The sequence below is a fragment of the Diabrotica virgifera genome, chromosome 3 (assembly GCF_917563875.1).
Source record: "Diabrotica virgifera virgifera chromosome 3, PGI_DIABVI_V3a".
In the NCBI taxonomy this organism is placed as follows: domain Eukaryota; kingdom Metazoa; phylum Arthropoda; class Insecta; order Coleoptera; family Chrysomelidae; genus Diabrotica; species Diabrotica virgifera.
This window is the reverse complement of record NC_065445.1, coordinates 235675519-235695386: the sequence shown is the minus strand read 5'-3', so window position 1 is coordinate 235695386 and position 19868 is coordinate 235675519.

Sequence of the window (19868 nt, the reverse complement as noted above, 5' to 3'; positions counted from 1 at the left end):
CCCCCCAAACTTTTGTGTACGTTTCACTTAAATTATTATTGTGGTACCATTAGTTAAATTTAATATTTTTAAAACTTTTTTGGCTCTTAGTATTTTTTTAATCAGGCAGTTTTTATCGAGTTGCGGCTTTTTTTAAATATGTTTACATAAAAAATTTATGGGGGTTTTTTTCCTTTAAACCCCCCAAATGTTTGTGTACGTTCAAATTAAACTATTACTGCGATACCGTTAGTTAAACACAGTGTTTTTAAAACTTTTTTGCCTCTTTGTATTTTTACGATAAGGCACCTTCTATCGAGATGTGGCTGGCTCCTTTTTTAATATGGTTCAAAATATACCTAAAATTGTAAATCACAAATAAATTTTCATATTATTACTAAGTCTCCATAATCGTACTTAACCATATACAAATATGTGGGGGATTTGACAAATATTCAAAATATCTCGATAAAAACTCGACTTTTCGAAAAAGTACGAGAAGACAAAAAAGTTTTTAAAACATTGTGTTTAACTAATGGTACTACAATCATAATTAAATTGGAACGTACACAAAAGTTTGGGGGGGTTTAAAGGAACAAAACCCCCATAAAACTTTTATGGGGTGTCTAAAATTCACTGTAATTTTTTCTTAAGATACTACTGCAATAAGAATGCCACATGTCCATTTTCAATAAAATATCTCAAATAGTTTTCGATATATTGGAAAAAATCGATTTTTATTTTGTAACTTCAAAGGGCTGTAACTTTTTTTATGTGCACATTTGTACTAAGGTAATTTAGGTTCAATCGAACTATTTTTGGCCCCAGAATATGTGATTAAATTTATGACCTGTATTTTTGTTACACCCTGTATATTTTAATAAAACACCCTTTCTTTTTATAAGTAATTTTTTAGTAGGATCTATGTACACACTTATATATTTTTAAGAAACGTGATATAAGTATTTAATTTTGTTCAAACTTTATAATATAATTATTCATTTGAGATAGGTTGTAAAATAAAAATGTATTTACGTAAACTAAAAACAATATTAAAAATACATGAAAATTTTTAAAATTACAAAATATCTACATAGTATAGTGCACGGTACACAGAGGACCGGTATGTACGCACGCATGGAAGGCGAACGCGTGACGTCATATGGGAACCTTAAATTTCATCCGGCAATGCTAAATGAAGCGGTAATATACCCATATTAAGCTGCACCCCCCACCATCGCGAATAAAGTTCGGACTAGGCAAAAAATTTAGTGCTATTTATGTGCTAATTAGTTGCTCTATTCCGAATTTTGTTGCTCAAACCGTTTACCAGGAAATCGCGTTGAAATTGGGGGGGTGCAGGTTAATGTAAAGCTGCACCCACCCACACCGAAAAAAGCTCAAACTTCTTGATTTTTTTTGGTGATAAATTTAGTGCTATTTATGTGCTAATTAGTTGCTCTATTCCGAAATTTGTTGCTCAAACCGTTTACCAGGAAATCGCGTTGAAATTGGGGGGGTGCAGGTTAATGTAAAGCTGCACCCACCCACACCGAAAAACGCTCAAACTTCTTGATTTTTTTTGGTGATAAATTTAGTGCTATTTATGTGCTAATTAGTTGCTCTATTCCGAAATTTGTTGCTCAAACCGTTTACCAGGAAATCGCGTTGAAAGTGGGGGGGTGCAGGTTAATGGCAAGCTGCACCCACCCACACCGAAAAAGGCTCAAACTTCTTGATTTTTTTTGTGAAAAATTTAGTGCTATTTATGTGCTAATTAGTTGCTCTATTCCGAATTTTGTTGCTCAAACCGTTTACCAGGAAATCGCGTTGAAAGTGGGGGGGTGCAGGTTAATGTAAATCTGCACCCACCCAAACCGAAAAAAGCTCAAACTTCTTGATTTTTTTGGTGATAAATTTAGTACTATTTATGTGCTAATTAGTTGCTCTATTCCGAAATTTGTTGCTCAAACCGTTTACCAGGAAATCGCGTTCAAATTAGGGGGGACAAGCTTAATGGCAAACTGCACCCACCCACACCGAAAAAATTTCAAACTCATTGATTTTTTTGGTGATAAATTTAGTGCTATTTATGTGCTAATTACTTGCTCTAATCCGAATTTTGTTGCTCAAACCGTTGACCCGGAAATCGCGTTGAAAGTGGGGGGTGCAGTTTAATGGCAATCCTGCACCCACCCACACCGAAAAAAGTTCAATCTTATTGATTTTTTTGTGGTGATAAATTTAGTGCTATTTATGTGCTAATTAGTTGCTCTAATCCGAATTTTGTTGCTCAAACCGTTGACCAAGAAATCGCGTTGAAAGTGGGGGGATGCAGGTTAATGGCAAGCTGCACCCACCCACACCGAAAAAAGCTCAAATTTCTTGATTTTTTTGGTGAAAAATTTAGTGCTATTGATGTGCTAATTAGCTGCTCTATTCCGAATTTTGTTGCTCAAACCGTTGACCAGGAAATCTCGGTCAAATTGGGGGCGTCCTGGCTTAATGGAAAGCTGCACCCACCCACACCGAAAAAAGTTCAATCTTGTTGATTTTTTTGTGGTGATAAATTTAGTGCTATTTATGTGCTAATTAGTTGCTCTAATCCGAATTTTGTTGCTCAAACCGTTGACCAGGAAATCGCGTTGAAAGTGGGGGGTGCAGTTTAATGGCAATCCTGCACCCACCCACACCGAAACAAGCTCAAGCTTCTTGATTTTTTTGGTGAAAAATTTAGTGCTATTTATGTGCTAATTAGTTGCTCTATTCCGAATTTTGTTGCTCAAACCGTTGACCAGGAAATCGCGTTCAAATTGGGGGTCCAGCTTAAGCTGCACCCACCCACACCGAAAAAAGTTCATACTTATTGATTTTTTTGGTGATAAATTTAGTGCTATTTATGTGCTAATTAGTTGCTCTAATCCGAATTTTGTTGCTCAAACCGTTGAGCAAGAAATCGCGTTGAAAGGGGGGGGGGGTACAAGTTAATGGCAAGTTGCACCCACCCACACCGAAAAAAGCTCAAACTTCTTGATTTCTTTGGTGAAAAATTTAGTGCTATTTATGTGCTAATTAGTTGCTCTATTCCGAATTTTGTTGCTCAAACAGTTGACCAGGAAATCGCGTTCAAATTGGGGGTCCAGCTTAATGGCAAGCTGCACCCACCCACACCGAAAAAAGTTCATACTTATTGATTTTTTTTGGTGATAAATTTAGTGCTACTTATGTGCTAATTAGTTGCTCTAATCCGAATTTTGTTGCTCAAACCGTTGACCCGGAAATCGCGTTGAAAGTGGGGGGTGCAGTTTAATGGCAATCCTGCACCCACCCACACCGAAAAAAGTTCAATCTTATTAATTTTTTTGTGGTGATAAATTTAGTGCTATTTATGTGCTAATTAGTTGCTCTAATCCGAATTTTGTTGCTCAAACCGTTGACCAAGAAATCGCGTTGAAAGTGGGGGGTGCAGGTTAATGGCAAGCTGCACCCACCCACACCGAAAAAAGCTCAAATTTCTTGATTTTTTTGGTGAAAAGTTTAGTGCTATTTATGTGCTAATTAGTTGCTCTAATCCGAATTTTGTTGCTCAAACCGTTGACCAGGAAATCGCGTTGAAACTGGGGGGTGCAGTTTAATGGCATTCCTGCACCCACCCACACCGAAACAAGCTCAAACTTCTTGATTTTTTTGGTGAAAAATTTAGTGCTATTTATGTGCTAATTAGTTGCTCTATTCCGAATTTTGTTGCTCAAACCGTTGACCAGGAAATCGCGTTCAAATTGGGGGTCCAGCTTAATGGCAAGCTGCACCCACCCACACCGAAAAAAGTTCATACTTATTGATTTTTTTGGTGATAAATTTAGTGCTATTTATGTGCTAATTAGTTGCTCTAATCCGAATTTTGTTGCTCAAACCGTTGACCAGGAAATCGCGTTGAAAGTGGGGGGTGCAGTTTAATGGCAATCCTGCACCCATCCACACCGAAAAAAGTTCAATCTTATTGATTTTTTTGTGGTGATAAATTTAGTGTTATTTATGTGCTAATTAGTTGCTCCAATCCGAATTTTGTTGCTCAAACCGTTGACCAAGAAATCGCGTTGAAATTGGGGGGTGCAAGTTAATGGCAAGCTGCACCCACCCACACCGAAAAAAGCTCAAATTTCTTGATTTTTTTGGTGAAAAATTTAGTGCTATTTATGTGCTAATTAGTTGCTCTATTCCGAATTTTGTTGCTCAAACCGTTGACCAGGAAATCGCGTTCAAATTGGGGGTCCAGCTTAATGGCAAGCTGCACCCACCCACACCGAAAAAAGTTCATACTTATTGATTTTTTTGGTGATAAATTTAGTGCTATTTATGTGCTAATTAGTTGCTCTAATCCGAATTTTGTTGCTCAAACCGTTGACCAGGAAATCGCGTTGAAAGTGGGGGGTGCAGTTTAATGGCAATCCTGCACCCATCCACACCGAAAAAAGTTCAATCTTATTGATTTTTTTGTGGTGATAAATTTAGTGTTATTTATGTGCTAATTAGTTGCTCCAATCCGAATTTTGTTGCTCAAACCGTTGACCAAGAAATCGCGTTGAAAGTGGGGGGTGCAAGTTAATGGCAAGCTGCACCCACCCACACCGAAAAAAGCTCAAATTTCTTGATTTTTTTGGTGAAAAATTTAGTGCTATTTATGTGCTAATTAGTTGCTCTATTCCGAATTTTGTTGCTCAAACCGTTGACCAGGAAATCTCGGTCAAAGTGGGGGCGTCCAGCTTAATGGAAAGCTGCACCCACCCACACCGAAAAAAGTTCAATCTTATTGATTTTTTTGTGGTGATAAATTTAGTGCTATTTATGTGCAAATTAGTTGCTCTAATCCGAATTTTGTTGCTCAAACCGTTGACCAAGAAATCGCGTTGAAAATGGGGGGGTGCAGGTTAATGGCAAGCTGCACCCATCCACACCGAAAAAAGCTCAAATTTCTTGATTTTTTTGGTGAAAAGTTTAGTGCTATTTATGTGCTAATTAGTTGCTCTATTCCGAATTTTGTTGCTCAAACCGTTGACCAGGAAATCTCGGTCAAAATGGGGGCGTCCAGCTTAATGGCAAGCTGCACCCACCCACACCGAAAAAAGCTCAAATTTCTTGATTTTTTTGGTGAAAAATTTAGTGCTATTTATGTGCTAATTAGTTGCTCTATTCCGAATTTTGTTGCTCAAACCGTTGACCAGGAAATCGCGTTGAAACTGGGGGGTGCAGTTTAATGGCAATCCTGCACCCACCCACACCGAAACAAGCTCAAACTTCTTGATTTTTTTGGTGAAAAATTTAGTGCTATTTATGTGCTAATTAGTTGCTCTATTCCGAAATTTGTTGCTCAAACCGTTTACCAGGAAATCGCGTTCAAATTGGGGGGGTCAAGCTTAATGGCAAACTGCACCCACCCACACCGAAAACACTTCAAACTCATTGATTTTTTTTGGTGATAAATTTAGTGCTATTTATGTGCTAATTATTTTCTCTAATCCGAATTTTGTTGCTCAAACCGTTGACCAAGAAATCGCGTTGAAAGTGGGGGGGGGTGCAAGTTATTGGCTAGTTGCACCAACCCACACCGAAAAAAGCTCAAACTTCTTGATTTCTTGGTGAAAAATTTAGTGCTATTTATGTGCTAATTAGTTGCTCTATTCCGAATTTTGTTGCTCAAACTGTTGACCAAGAAATCGCGTTGAAAGTGGGGGGGGTGCAGGTTAATGGCAAGCTGCACCCACCCACACCGAAAACAGTTCAAATTTCTTGATTTTTTTGGTGAAAAATTTAGTGCTATTTATGTGCTAATTAGCTGCTCTATTCCGAATTTTGTTGCTCAAACCGTTTACCAGGAAATCGCGTTCAAATTGGGGGGGTCAAGCTTAATGGCAAACTGCACCCACCCACACCGAAAAAACTTCAAACTCATTGATTTGTTTTGGTGATAAATTTAGTGCTATTATGTGCCTATTTTATGTGCATAAAAAAGTTCAATCTCATTGATATTTTTGTGGTGATAAATTTAGTGCTATTTATGTGCTAATTAGTTGCTCTAATCCGAATTTTGTTGCTCAAACCGTTGACCAGGAAATCGCGTTGAAAATGGGGGTGCGAAAACTAAAACAGAATATTTCACAAATAATAACTATCTATTTCTTTGATTTTATATACATATTTTTATTACAATAATTATTAATAAATTCTTTTAATTATGTCCGACTGGTATAGTATTTGATAAATAATTACATGATGTCAAAGTCAGATATAATATGATATATTTCCCTAATGGCGTTATTTTTAAAAATAACACTATTAAATTTAAATAACTAGTTAAATACATACTGTAAAGATGACAAATAACAACCTAAATAAAACTATGGTTTACAACAATTACGTTACGGCTATTGCTGGTAAATGTACTTACTTGAAAACGAATTAATTCAAAATTCATTCAAATTTTTTGCATATAAAGAATATATTTAGTCGGAATGAGCGAAGCGAATTCTGAAATTCACATGAGTGCCTTAAAAATGTACTTTTTAACACGTATATCCTTCAATATTTTTTCTACAAACGTTATAAATATATAACATACAATATTTTTGTTAATTGCTGAAACCATGAAACCTATCACCCGTAAAAAATAGAACTGGTTGTCTACACTCGAGGGGAATATCTAAAAATTCTTATCGAAAATATTATACCGTTATATAAATTTGTTTTTTCTACAAACGTGTTAAAAATGCAATAATAGAGTTTAAATTAAATTTTAAAAAACCTTTTAAACCACCGTTTTCAAATTGTGCAAGTTTTACTATTAATATTAATGTTAGTAAATGAAATATAAATATTTTGACTTTTCACAATTTGACAATTCACTTTTAACTGCAGTGCCTTAAAAATTTTAAAGCACTAGTGTTATAAAGTAGCATTTTTAACGCTCCAATGGAGTGCTAAAATAGTTATTAATGAAACAGTTCGTGAAGTATGCTTTTTGCGATCGCACGCGATTTTTAGAGCACGAGCGACAACGGAGCGAGTTCGCAAAAGGTACTTCACGCACAGTTTCATACAATATTTTATCTACGATAAACAATTAAAAAAAGCTGTAACTCTTCTATTCTACAATTTTTAGAACATTGAAATTTAAAAATTACAACTACTTTCAAACCACAAAACTGTCAAAACTCTTGTTATAATTCATTGCTCATATTGTCATCACCATGACAACGCGAAAATTAAGGATTGTCACCATGACAACTCGAAAGTTACAAACAGTGCGAAAAAGTAAATCCCATTTAAAATACATTGTTACTTAACGCCAGGGGCGTAGCTACCGCCGTATCAGCCGTATCAATTATACGGGGCCCCCGACATTCAAGGGCCCCATCGCGGCATGTCGAAACAAAATTCCATTTGCAAAGATTGAACTAAATATTCTACAGGTATTTCACTATTAAAACGCTTTGAAACAGTGTATGTTGTTTGGATATCAACATTTTGGTGTAGTGGATTCTTTATATATACCTATATAAATCATATTTACCTATTATCTATTCTCTGCCCCATAACAACAGAGCTTTATTGTTTTCAAGGTATCTCTCATTGTCAATTCCGTTGGTTGTGTGTGAGTTATTGTATAATGTATATTGAAGAATGCCGAATTGCAATTTTTGTAATCGCTTTATCTTTGAATATTTGAAACAGTATGTATTGTTCGGGTATATTATGTATGTTCGTATAATCTGTTCTTTATCTATAATTGTATTTATGTATATCTACATTTCTCCAAGAAATTAACGTATCACTTTAAAAATTGATCATTTTTTATGTCTCATATTTCCTAAACCTGTTTTCCGATTTAAGTGATTTTTTTAAATGTTATAGTCATATTTTTGAACATTATCGTTTGATAATATTGTTGCTAGACAGGTAAATAGACGACCGGAGTGTGACGTCACAGCCAACTGCGGCTATATTCAGTGTTATGATGATCACTTGCAAACAAAGATTGTAAACACGTTGAAAAGTAAGGTTTTACCGAATTCCAAGACTTTTTAATTAGTAGTATTCAATCTAAAAAAATAAAATAAAATATAAAATCTAAAATTTCTAAAAAACAAATAAATTGTAACCTTACTTCACCGAGACATATATTTTATTGTTATTTATATAAAACGTCATGCTTTATTATTTACACAACCTTCTAAAATTGTTGTAGTAACTATAATAGTACTTAAATATTGCAAAAAACGGAAATATTCTCTGTAAAAACTGATAGACCAGTGCAAATAGCAAAAAAACAATAAAAAATTAATAGCAGGATGAGACCAATTCCAAATGAAAGTACACATATTAGATAACATGTGGAACATTTTTCACCAAATCTGGATGAGGGGAACATGGGTTGGGGGAGCGTTTTTAGGGGTGAAAACGGTTAATTACGATTTGCGGCAAAACGGCACATCCTATTGAAAAAAGTTAAATTGCAAAGTTGTAGGCTGTAAGAAGATCTACAACTTTTGTAAATAATCATTTTTCACATAACCTCAAAATATCCGAGAAAATTTGAAAATTCGATGTTTTTGATTTTTTTTTTTTTCTCACTTAAAAAAAAATTTTTTAACCAAATATGGTGGCAACTTACCTCTTTATGTCCCAAACACGCTGTAATTTTTTTTGTATAAAAATATTTTTTAAACTCTTGTTTTTTATGTTTAAGGGAAAATGTAAGCATTTTTTCAATTGAAAAATCTCCCGAAATTTTTTTAGCTTTTTTAAAAAAGTTGGCATTTTTTTGTTTATTGAAACCTCTATTTTCTGATAGTGTAAAAAAATATATACGTTACTGTCGAAAATTTTGTCACAAAAGGCAAAAATCGGAAATTTATTTTCAACCCCTCACCATTTTCAGATTCTCAAACGTAATGTAAGTTGCATAGCGAGTAGGTGCAGCCCAGCCAGACGCCGCACCGCGGCCATTATATGTACCATGATGACACATACAGTGAATCAAACGTATGTACGTGTTGATTACATTATGGATGAGAAACCAACGCCAAATGAAGAAAATGTAGACGAAGACCATGATGGTCTAGAAGATTTAGAGGAAACTACAGAATCTGTAAGCATTACCGAATGTAATGAAGAAATGCCATCAACGAAGCAAAAACTTAATTAATTGATGAAAAATTGGCCATTAAAATTATAATAATTACTTTCTTTTGTATTAAATAAACTTTTTCGTTAAAAAACTTGTTGCGACTTTTAATTTGGTTCATGAGAAAAAAGTTTAAAAAAAATGTAGTTTATAGGTAAGTAGGCTGACTTTAAAAAAAATATAGTTTAAAAAAAATAAAAAACACGCTTTTAAAGCACTAAAAATTTTAAAATAACTTTTAAAATTAAAGCTAGTAATATTTTATTTTTAAATTTTTAGTGCTTTAAAAGCGTGTTTTTTATTTTTTTTTTACTATCATTTATTCACAAAATTAAAAATCACAGACAACGGCATTAGTGTAGTAAATTTTTAACAGAGGTTCGTTGGTTCCTGCTCGCTATGCAACTTATATTTCGTCTGAGAATCTGAAAATGGTGAGAGGTTGAAAATAAATTTCCGATTTTTGCCTTTTGTGACAAAATTTTCCACAGTAACCTATATATTTTTTACACCATCAGAAAATAGAGGTTTCAATAAACAAAAAAATGCCAACTTCTTTAAAAAAGCTAAAAAAATTTCGGGAGATTTTTCAATTGAAAAAATGCTTACATTTTCCCTTAAACATAAAAAACAAGAGTTTTAAAAAATATTTTTATACAGAAAAATTACAGCGTGTTTGGGACAGAAAGAGGTAAGTTTCCACCATATTTGGTAAAAAATTTTTTTTTTTCAGTGAGAAAAAAAAATAAAATCAAAAACATCGAATTTTCCGAGTTTCTCGGATATTTTGAGGTTATGTGAAAAATGTTCATTTACAAAAGTTGTAGACCTTTTTATTACCTACAACTTTGAAATTTAACTTTTTTCGATAGGATGTGCCGTTTTGCCGCAAATCGTAATTAACCGTTTTCACCCCTAAAAACGCTCCCCCAACCCATGTTCCCCTCATCCAGATTTGGTGAAAAATGTTCCACATGTTATCTAATATGTGTACTTTCATTTGGAATTAGTCTCATCCTGCTATTAACTTTTTATTTTTTTGGTCCATTTTAGAGCTATCTGCACTTGTCTATGAAAAAACAATAAAAAATACAAATTTGCCACACTAAACAACGTTTGTTTGGAAAACTCTGACATGACATATGCCAATAAAAATTGACACTTCTACGTCATCACTCCGGCTGTCCATTGTTATTGTATACCGGGTGTACCAATCAAAAAGTAATTTTTTCTCAGTCACCACACCCTGTGGAATATTGTTGCATTTATAAAATACTGAAATTAAAACCCAACTATAGCCTCATGTGTTCTTAACATTCTGTTTTTCGATTCATTCGCTTATGTTGGATAGTAAAAAAGTTAGGTAATAATTTAACAACTCGCCTTATTTTTCATCGACACAGGGTGTTTTTAAATAAGTATGGCAAACTTGCAAACTTTATTGCAGCTTCCAGCTTCTCTTGTACTACATTGCTACCTTGTAATGTCATATTTAAATTCTTGAAGAAGTCAAAAATATAACAAATATACGCTACCTTGATTAACCGATTGGCATCATGAAAACTGTCTTTAAATTGAAATATTCCATCCCTAGCCGTTGGTGGATGTTGTTCTAAGAATATTGAAATTTCTTCCTTGAATTATTCAATTAATTCAAAAAAAGTTTTCTTTAAACATTCCCTTTTGATAGTCAACGCACTTCGCAGTCTAAAAGAAGATGTTCATGTGAAACGGCGAGGCGAGGCGACACGGCATTTTGCTTTCGTGGCCCGGTACCGGGTCGCGACCCACCATTTGGGAAACGCTGCTCTAGCGCGTAATTTGATTTTACGCTCGTCGTCCGTAGCAACCGTACAATCATACAATACAATCACATTGAACATTCAAACTGAAAGATATAAAAGTTAATGTTATGACATTATAACAACAGATATAAAATAGTTACAATAAAGTTAGTGATTTAAAAATAGTTTCATTTTATTAAGTGATTGTAGAAAAAATGTTGTATGTATTACAAGCGCAAAGTGACATTATTTCTTTCGAGTAATTACCGCTCTCCGCGACGGTCGAGTGGTAACTCTTACTCTCAAGCAATAATGTATCACTTTTCGTTCTTAATACATAAATAACTATTCAATTTGAATTTTCAAATTGTACGAGTATTGTATGGTTGTACGGTTGCTACGGACGACGCGCGGTAATCAAACTTTAACGCGCTAGCGCTATAAAGTGACGGTACTCAGTAAACGTTAACTTTTCGTTGCCATTGACAAGCGAAAAAGTCTTCTTTATCAAGTGATTGTAGAAAAAATTTAATAGATTTGCTTGAGTTTTACCGCAAATAATTTGTGCTATATCAAAATGTATTTTATTTCTGTTAATATAATAATTAATAAATGTAAGATATTGTATTAGATTTTGTAATAAAAATTTTTAAAACTATATTAGTGATTTCTATAAAACACTCACCAGTGTACACTCGGGCCAGATTCAGTGTGTATTTGAGATTTTGGATGTGCACTAATGTTTGGCGTTCGGGTTCTCCACATTTTCTGAATTTTATTTTGGTACCGTGCAGGTATTTTACTTAACGAGATGTTATCAAAATAAAAATCACAAAATTTGGAAAATCCGAAAGTCAACAACAATGCGCATCCAAATCTCAAATACAAAGTGAATCTGGTCGGACTGTAAGATACCTCACCGAAGAATGAAACTTCAGCCGCTTCAACACCACCTTTAAGACTAATATTCAATTGTTTTATTTTTAAAACATTCACAAGCCACAAAGATTTTGTATTTTTTTTTTAGAAATTTATAGTTCACACTCGTATTCGTATCTTACATCAACATGATGGTTACTTGGTGAAAGTTTGTATGTTTATTACAAAATGTGGAAGTATGTATATAGTCCATATGGTGAGACCGCTCCATATAGTCCATATGGTGAGTCTGAAAACATTTCTGATTCGGTTTCTTTGTGGATTCCTATTAAAAAAATGTCCCCTTTAAACAAATCTGAAGGGTACCGATTATCAGAAACAAATATTACAATCAAACGGCAGAAATCAAAATAGAAGACCAGTTAACTGATAAAATTGCCATAGAACGAGGAGTACGACAGGGCTGTATTTTATCTCCACTACTATTCAATATTTACTCTGAATGGATATTTAAAGAAGCTTTAGACGGTTGTGTGCGAAGGGAGTATTAATAAATGGTGAATGGTTGAATAACATTAGATATTCAGATGACACCATAGTTTTCGCCGATAATCTGAATGATTTACAGATATTAACAAATCGTATAACAGAAGTCAGCAACAGAAGAAGACCAAATTTATGACAATTAGTAAAAAACCAATATTAAACGCTCAACTTACAGTCAACCGACAGAATATCGAAAGAGTTGAGCAATATACATATCTGGGTACGAATTTAAATAGCCAATGGGACCACTCGACAGAAATTAAACAGCGAATAATAAAAGCGAAAGCAGCATACGTTAGAATGAGACCAATTTTCAACAGTCGAGACATATCATTAAAAACAAAATACCGTCTGTTGAAAAGCTACATATTCACAGTTCTGCTCTACGGAATGAAAGCGTGGACACTAACTGTTGCATCTATGAATCGGCTCGAAGCTTTCGAAATGTGGTGTTATAGGCGCATCTTATGTATATCCTGGGTTGAACGAATTAATAATGTAAAAGTGCTGCGTAGAATGGGGAAAGACTGTGAAATTCTCATAACCATCAAAACAAAAAAATTAGAATATCTAGGACATGTAATGAGAAATCAAGAACGTTACGGCCTTCTCCAACTGATTCTCCAAGGGAAGGTAAATGGTAAAAGAGGGCCGGGAAGAAGACGCATTTCCTGGCTTCAAAATTTACGAAAGTGGTATAACACCACTACCACTGAACTGTTCCGCGTTGCGGTAAACAAAGTCAAGATAGCCATGATGATCGCCAACATCCGAAACGGATAGGAACTTTAAGAAGAAGAAGAAGGATATATTGCGGAATTTTTGGGCAGAAATTGTTTAAACAATTTTTTTAAACAAATACAAAAGACCACCTTTTTTGCCCTGGAACATATATTTCTAGATTGTAAACTAGCCCTAAGAAAAGATAAGAATAAAAAATCTCCAGGCGAAGATTGTGTAATTACTGATGCAATAAACATCGGAGGCACTTGTCTTCTTAAGAAAATAAAAGACCTTTTTAACATGTGCCTTTTAGATAGCAATATACCCGACAAATGGCATAATGCTCAAGTAATTCTATTGTACAAAAAAGGAGATCCCCATGAATTAGAAAATTACAGACCTATAAGTCTTCTTAGTCACTTATACAAACTCCTTACAAGAATAGTAACGAATCGTCTTGAGAAAAACTTGATTTCTACCAGCCAATTTGGAACAAATGATCACCCACAGAGCATTAAAACGGTAATAGAAAAGACTATCGAATACAATCGACCACTCGTTTTGGCTTTTGTAGATTTCCATAAAGCCTTTGACACGGTAGAATGTGACAAAATTCTGGAAGTACTACAAGCATGCCGCATTGACTACCGATACACAAGGTTAATTTACAATACATACAAGAACGCAACTATGTCGGTGAAACTACATAAAAACACGGACCATATCCCAATCGGCAGAGGAGTCCGACAGGACGATAACTTATCGCCTAAACTCTTTACCGCAATACTAGAATATGCTTGTAAATAACTTAACTGGGAAGAGCGAGGCCTGAATATTGACGGTAGAAGATTAACAAATTTGAAATTCGCAGACGACATAGTTTTGTTCTCTGACAACCTCAAGAAGATATGTGCCATGCTACATGAACTTTAGTTAGTGTACGCCAGTGTAGGTGTCTCAAAATAAACATCTCCAAAACAAAATTCATGACAAACCTAGTACCTAGTGGAAATATCAATATTGGAGAAAACGAAGTAGAGCTAGTGGAAAAATACATATACCTTGGACACGAAATAAAGATCACAAGAGACAAACAAATATGCAAACTACAAAGAAGAATAAACCTACCATAGGTAGCCTATGGAAAACTCAAAGACCTATTTAAAAGCGACATACCAATTTCTCTAAAACGTAAAACATTTGACCAATTTGTGTTGCCAATGATGACTTATGGTGCCGAAACTTTGACATTGACAGCCACAGCTTCTAAAATGCTGCAAATAGCCCAGAGGAAAATGGAAAGGTCAATGCTGAGTATGTCGCTTCGTGACCGAATTAGAAATGAAGACTTAAGGCGAAGAACAGGAGTTACCGATGTAATTTCCCGAATTGCCACCCTGAAATGGAACTTGGCCGGACACGTCGCCCGAATCAGTGATGGGGGGTGGACGAAGAGTGCAGGCCGAGATTAGACAAAAGAAGTAGAGGAAGACCATCTACTCGTTGGACTGATGAGCTCAAGAAAATGTCAAGAAATTGGATGCAAAGTGCTCAAAATAGAGCACAATGGACAAAAATGAGGGAGGCCTATGTTCAGCGGTGAACGAAAAGGGCTGTATGATGATGATAATGATACGTACTATCGAAATATATCGGTACCCGATTTTGTTGCTAACCGTAGAACTTGCAAATGCATTAGTTTATCCCACCCGACCTGGCTCCGCGCTATACATATAGGTCTGGATCCCGCGTATGAAAAAAAAGTTGATTAATAGCAAGCTGAAAATTTGTTAATAGCTTAACGGTGTCTAGTCGGACAAACTTTGATATATGGGAACACTGGAACAGGGGAAGTTTTAATTGTGGAACAGGTTAAAAATTTGAAACGGTCAGACCACGAAAACGGCACATGTATTTTGTCCGACAGAACAGACTTAAACTCTCCGAACAGGGAACTCTCATGCAAAAATCAGACTGATATTTATTACCAAATGGGCGTTTTAATGAGTGGAACATGTAGAATATGTCAAATGACAGGAATTATGACAGGTGATAAATAGCAGTGTGATTTTTGCATGAGAGTTTAATCTCTGTTCGTAGAGTTTAAGTCTGATCTGTCGGACAAAATAAATTTGCCGTTTTCGTGGTCTGACCGTTCCAAATTTTTAACCTGTTCCACAATTAAAACTGCCCCTGTTACAGTGTTCCCATATATCAAAGTTTATCCGACTAGACACCCTTAAGCTATTAACAAATTTTCAGCTTGCTATTAATCAACTTTTTTTTCATACGCGGGATCCAGACCTAATATGTGTCTCTGTTCTATGTTAAATAAATAAGTTACTCGTACATATTACTTGGAACTAAAATAATTTAGGGAACACGTACCATCAAATTATACTTCTATCTGATTTTATTTCTCATTTTTTTAGTGAACATACAAGTGTTTCGTTGTGCGTCTAATGAGAAGCTGGCACCGCCCCAATTTGAACGCGATTTCCTGGTCAACGGTTTGAGCAACAAAATTTAGATTAGAGCAACTAATTAGCACATAGATAGCACTAAATTTTTCACCAAAAAAATCAAAAAGTTTGAGCTTGTTTCGGTGTGGGTGGATGCAGGCTTGCCATTAACTTGCACCCCCCCATTTTCGACGCGATTTCCCAGTCAACGGTTTGAGCAACAAAATTCGTAATAGAGAAATTAATTAGCACATAAATAGCACTAAATTTTTTAATAAAAAAATCAAGAAGTTTGAGCTTTTTCGGTGTGGGTGGGTGCAGGCTTGCCATTAAACTGCACCCCCCACTTTCAACGCGATTTCCTGGTCAACGGTTTGAGCAACAAAATTAGGATTAGAGCAACTAATTAGCACATAAATAGCACTAAATTTTTCACCAAAAAAATCAAGAAGTTTGAGCTTGTTTCGGTGTGGGTGGGTGCAGGATTGCCATTAAACTGCACCCCCCACTTTCAACGCGATTTCCTGGTCAACGGTTTGAGCAACAAAATTAGGATTAGAGCAACTAATTAGCACATAAATAGCACTAAATTTATCACCAAAAAAAATCGATAAGTATGAACTTTTTTCGGTGTGGGTGGGTGCAGCTTGCCATTAAGCTGGACCCCCCAATTTGAACGCGATTTCCTGGTCAACGGTTTGAGCAACAAAATTCGGATTAGAGCAACTAATTAGCACATAAATAGTACTAAATTTATCTCAAAAAAAAATCAATAAGTTTGGACATTTTTGGGTGTAAGTGGGTGCAATTTGCCATTAAGTTGGACCTCCTCATTTTGAAAGCGATGTCCTGGTCAACTGTTTGAGCAACAAAATTCGGAATAGAGCAACTAATTAGCACAAAAATAGCACTAAATTTTTCACCAAAAAAATCAAGAAGTTTGAGCTTGTTCGGTGTGGGTGGATGCAGGCTTGCCATTAATCTGCACCCCCCATTTTCGACGCGATTTCCTAGTCAACGGATTGAGCAACAAAATTCAGAATAGAGCAACTAATTAGCACATAAATAGCACTAAATTTATCACCAAAAAAAATCAAGAAGTTTGAGCTTTTTTCGGTGTGGGTGGGTGCAGCTTTACATTAACCTGCACCCCCCCAATTTCAACGCGATTTCCTGGTAAACGGTTTGAGCAACAAAATTCGGAATAGAGCAACTAATTAGCACATAAATAGCACTAAATTTATCACCAAAAAAATCAAGAAGTTTGAGCTTGTTTCGGTGTGGGTGGGTGCAGCTTTACATTAACCTGCACCCCCCCACTTTCAACGCGATTTCCTGGTAAACGGTTTGAGCAACAAAATTCGGAATAGAGCAACTAATTAGCACATAAATAGCACTAAATTTATCACCAAAAAAAATCAAGAAGTTTGAGCTTTTTTCGGTGTGGGTGGGTGCAGCTTTACATTAACCTGCACCCCCCCAATTTCAACGCGATTTCCTGGTAAACGGTTTGAGCAACAAATTTCGGAATAGAGCAACTAATTAGCACATAAATAGCACTAAATTTATCACCAAAAAAATCAAGAAGTTTGAGCTTTTTTCGGTGTGGGTGGGTGCAGCTTTACATTAACCTGCACCCCCCCACTTTCAACGCGATTTCCTGGTAAACGGTTTGAGCAACAAAATTCGGAATAGAGCAACTAATTAGCACATAAATAGCACTAAATTTTTTGCCTAGTCCGAACTTTATTCGCGATGGTGGGGGGTGCAGCTTAATATGGGTCGGTAATATTGTTCGAATTTTAAAATTATGTACCTATCATCGCTTTTTAAATAAGAAATTGTATTTTATATTCTTTTTACTGTCATTTTCCAATATGCATTTAATTTAAACATGAATTTCCATTGAAAAATAAAGATTTTAGGTATCTGTTGTCCCACATACATTTACCATAGTATATTAAGAAAATAAAACACAAATAATATAAACATTCACTTTACTTCTGGGTCTGTAAAAATGATTCACATAAAATTGTGTCTACTTACTGTTATTCTAAATTATTGAAAAATATTTTACTAAAAATAAAAACTTAACCACAAATCAATTAAGAAATTTTAAGTTTTAGATGAAGTAGGTACTTAGAACCAATTACTTGATGACTTTCAAATTTTATTTACAAAATGAAAAAATATTGATTTTAAGTTAAACCAGGTTAGGAATCTAAAAATTTCAAGTGCGAACATTTTATTAGACTGTAATATACATACATATACAGAGTGGGCCAAAGAAAACAGTCCACCTCGATATTTGGCAGTATTTATTACATTTTAAGGAAATGACGAGAGAGATCGATTTTTGATCTAAGTGGGACACATTTTTACGGTACATATATTTGTCATTTGCCAACCCCCTCCCTTCCACTTCCCCACCCCTTATTTTTAAATAGGGAATAGGGGTCGTGTGCTAGCTCATTGAAAAGGTTACTCGATTCTATATTCAGTAATATAAACATTGACATAATTATTTATACAGGGTGTTCAAGAAAAAATATTTTAATTAAATTAATTGAGACAAAAAGAAGAATGTATGTAATTTATTTAATTTAAAATACATTTTGCTGCTGTCACAAAACAGAAAAAAATGGTTTTTGATAAAAATAAACATTGCCTTCGCTTAATTTCAATATTCAAGCTGCCACCCATCTGCCTCTTGGTAGGTTGAATATTGAATTTAAGCGAAAAACAATATTTATTTGTCAAATAAACATTTTTCTCTGTTTTCTGTCAATAGTAGAATGTATTTTTATTTAAATAAATTGCATACATTCTTCTTTTTGTGTCAATTAATTTAATTCAAAATAATTTTTCTTGGACACCCTGTATAAATAATTATGTCAATGTTAATATTATTGAATAGAGAATTAAATAACCTTTCAAATGAGGCAGCACATGACCCTATTCCCTATTTAAAAATAGGGGGTAGGGAAATGGAAGGAAGGGGGTTGACAAAAGTGTCCCCTTAGATCAAAAATCGACCTGTTACTTTATTTCCTTAAAATTAAATAAATACTGCCAAATATAGAGGTGGACTGTTTTCTTTGGCCCACTCTGTATATGTATGTATAAAATGTTCGCACTTTAAATTTTTAGATTCCTAACCTGGTTTAACTTTAAATCAATTATGTATATTAATATATATTATGTATAGTACATATTATGTATATTAATAAAAAAAGACCAATTTGCGGGAAAAGTTTTATTAATAATATTAGAATTAGTACCTATAATTAAAATTATTTTTTAAAATTAGAAAATTTAGATATCTTTTTGTCAAATGCTCTCTGGCAGATTTAAAACTTATTTTTCTGTTAATATCCCTCGTTATAATATAATATGCTCTTGTTCAGCACATGCATATTATCACCTCAAATGGCATTATAGTCTCGGTTTTAATATATTACTAAAACTAATAGTTATATTATAATAGTTTTAAAAATACACAGTTATGCTAATAAACAAAAATTTGTAACTAAAATAATATAGAATTACTTCAATTGTTAACAGCTTACTTTTCTGTATAATCTTCTGAGAGTCCTGGTATTCAGATGCAGCAGTATTTCGTGCAGTTTGGTTTATTTCCTTTTTTTAGGGATGGGGTAATACATCCTTCTTTAAAGATTTCATGTATATTGTCTTCATTTAACCCTTACCTACTGAGGCGGATGTTTCATATTGTAGACTCTGACATGCGGAATGTCATACCGTTGTCTATTCTCCTTTGTTTTCAGTATGAATTTGTCTTTATATCACTGTATTTGTTTTTTACATCAACTACGGAATGATTAGATATATTATGGAATGGTACCACACGAAGGCACTAATTGCTAGACTTCAAGAGCAGAATGTAAGTTTACCGCTGAATATTTCACACCTACTAAGCTTCAACACCAAAAAAAATTATTAATGCCATTATCATACAATTTCTTAAATATTCTAAAATAAAGCTTTAATATGACATCTTTAATTTTTAAATATCTGTGGTAAAAAGTTTATGAAATGCCATACCCTCTTTGTGAACACACACACACACACGCATGGAATGATTCGTCAAATTTCTGTAGAATAAAATATTGTTGAATATTTGATTGATCAAACTTTGATTGAAGCAAAGAAAGACAGACGTACTCACAATCTTTTAATTTCACTACGACGACCGGTTTCGATCTCTACAATATACAGATCATCTTCCGGTCAGCGTTACAAGTGAATTAAATGTGTGTGTGTTTATGTTTTATTGGCACTGGTTTAAGCAAC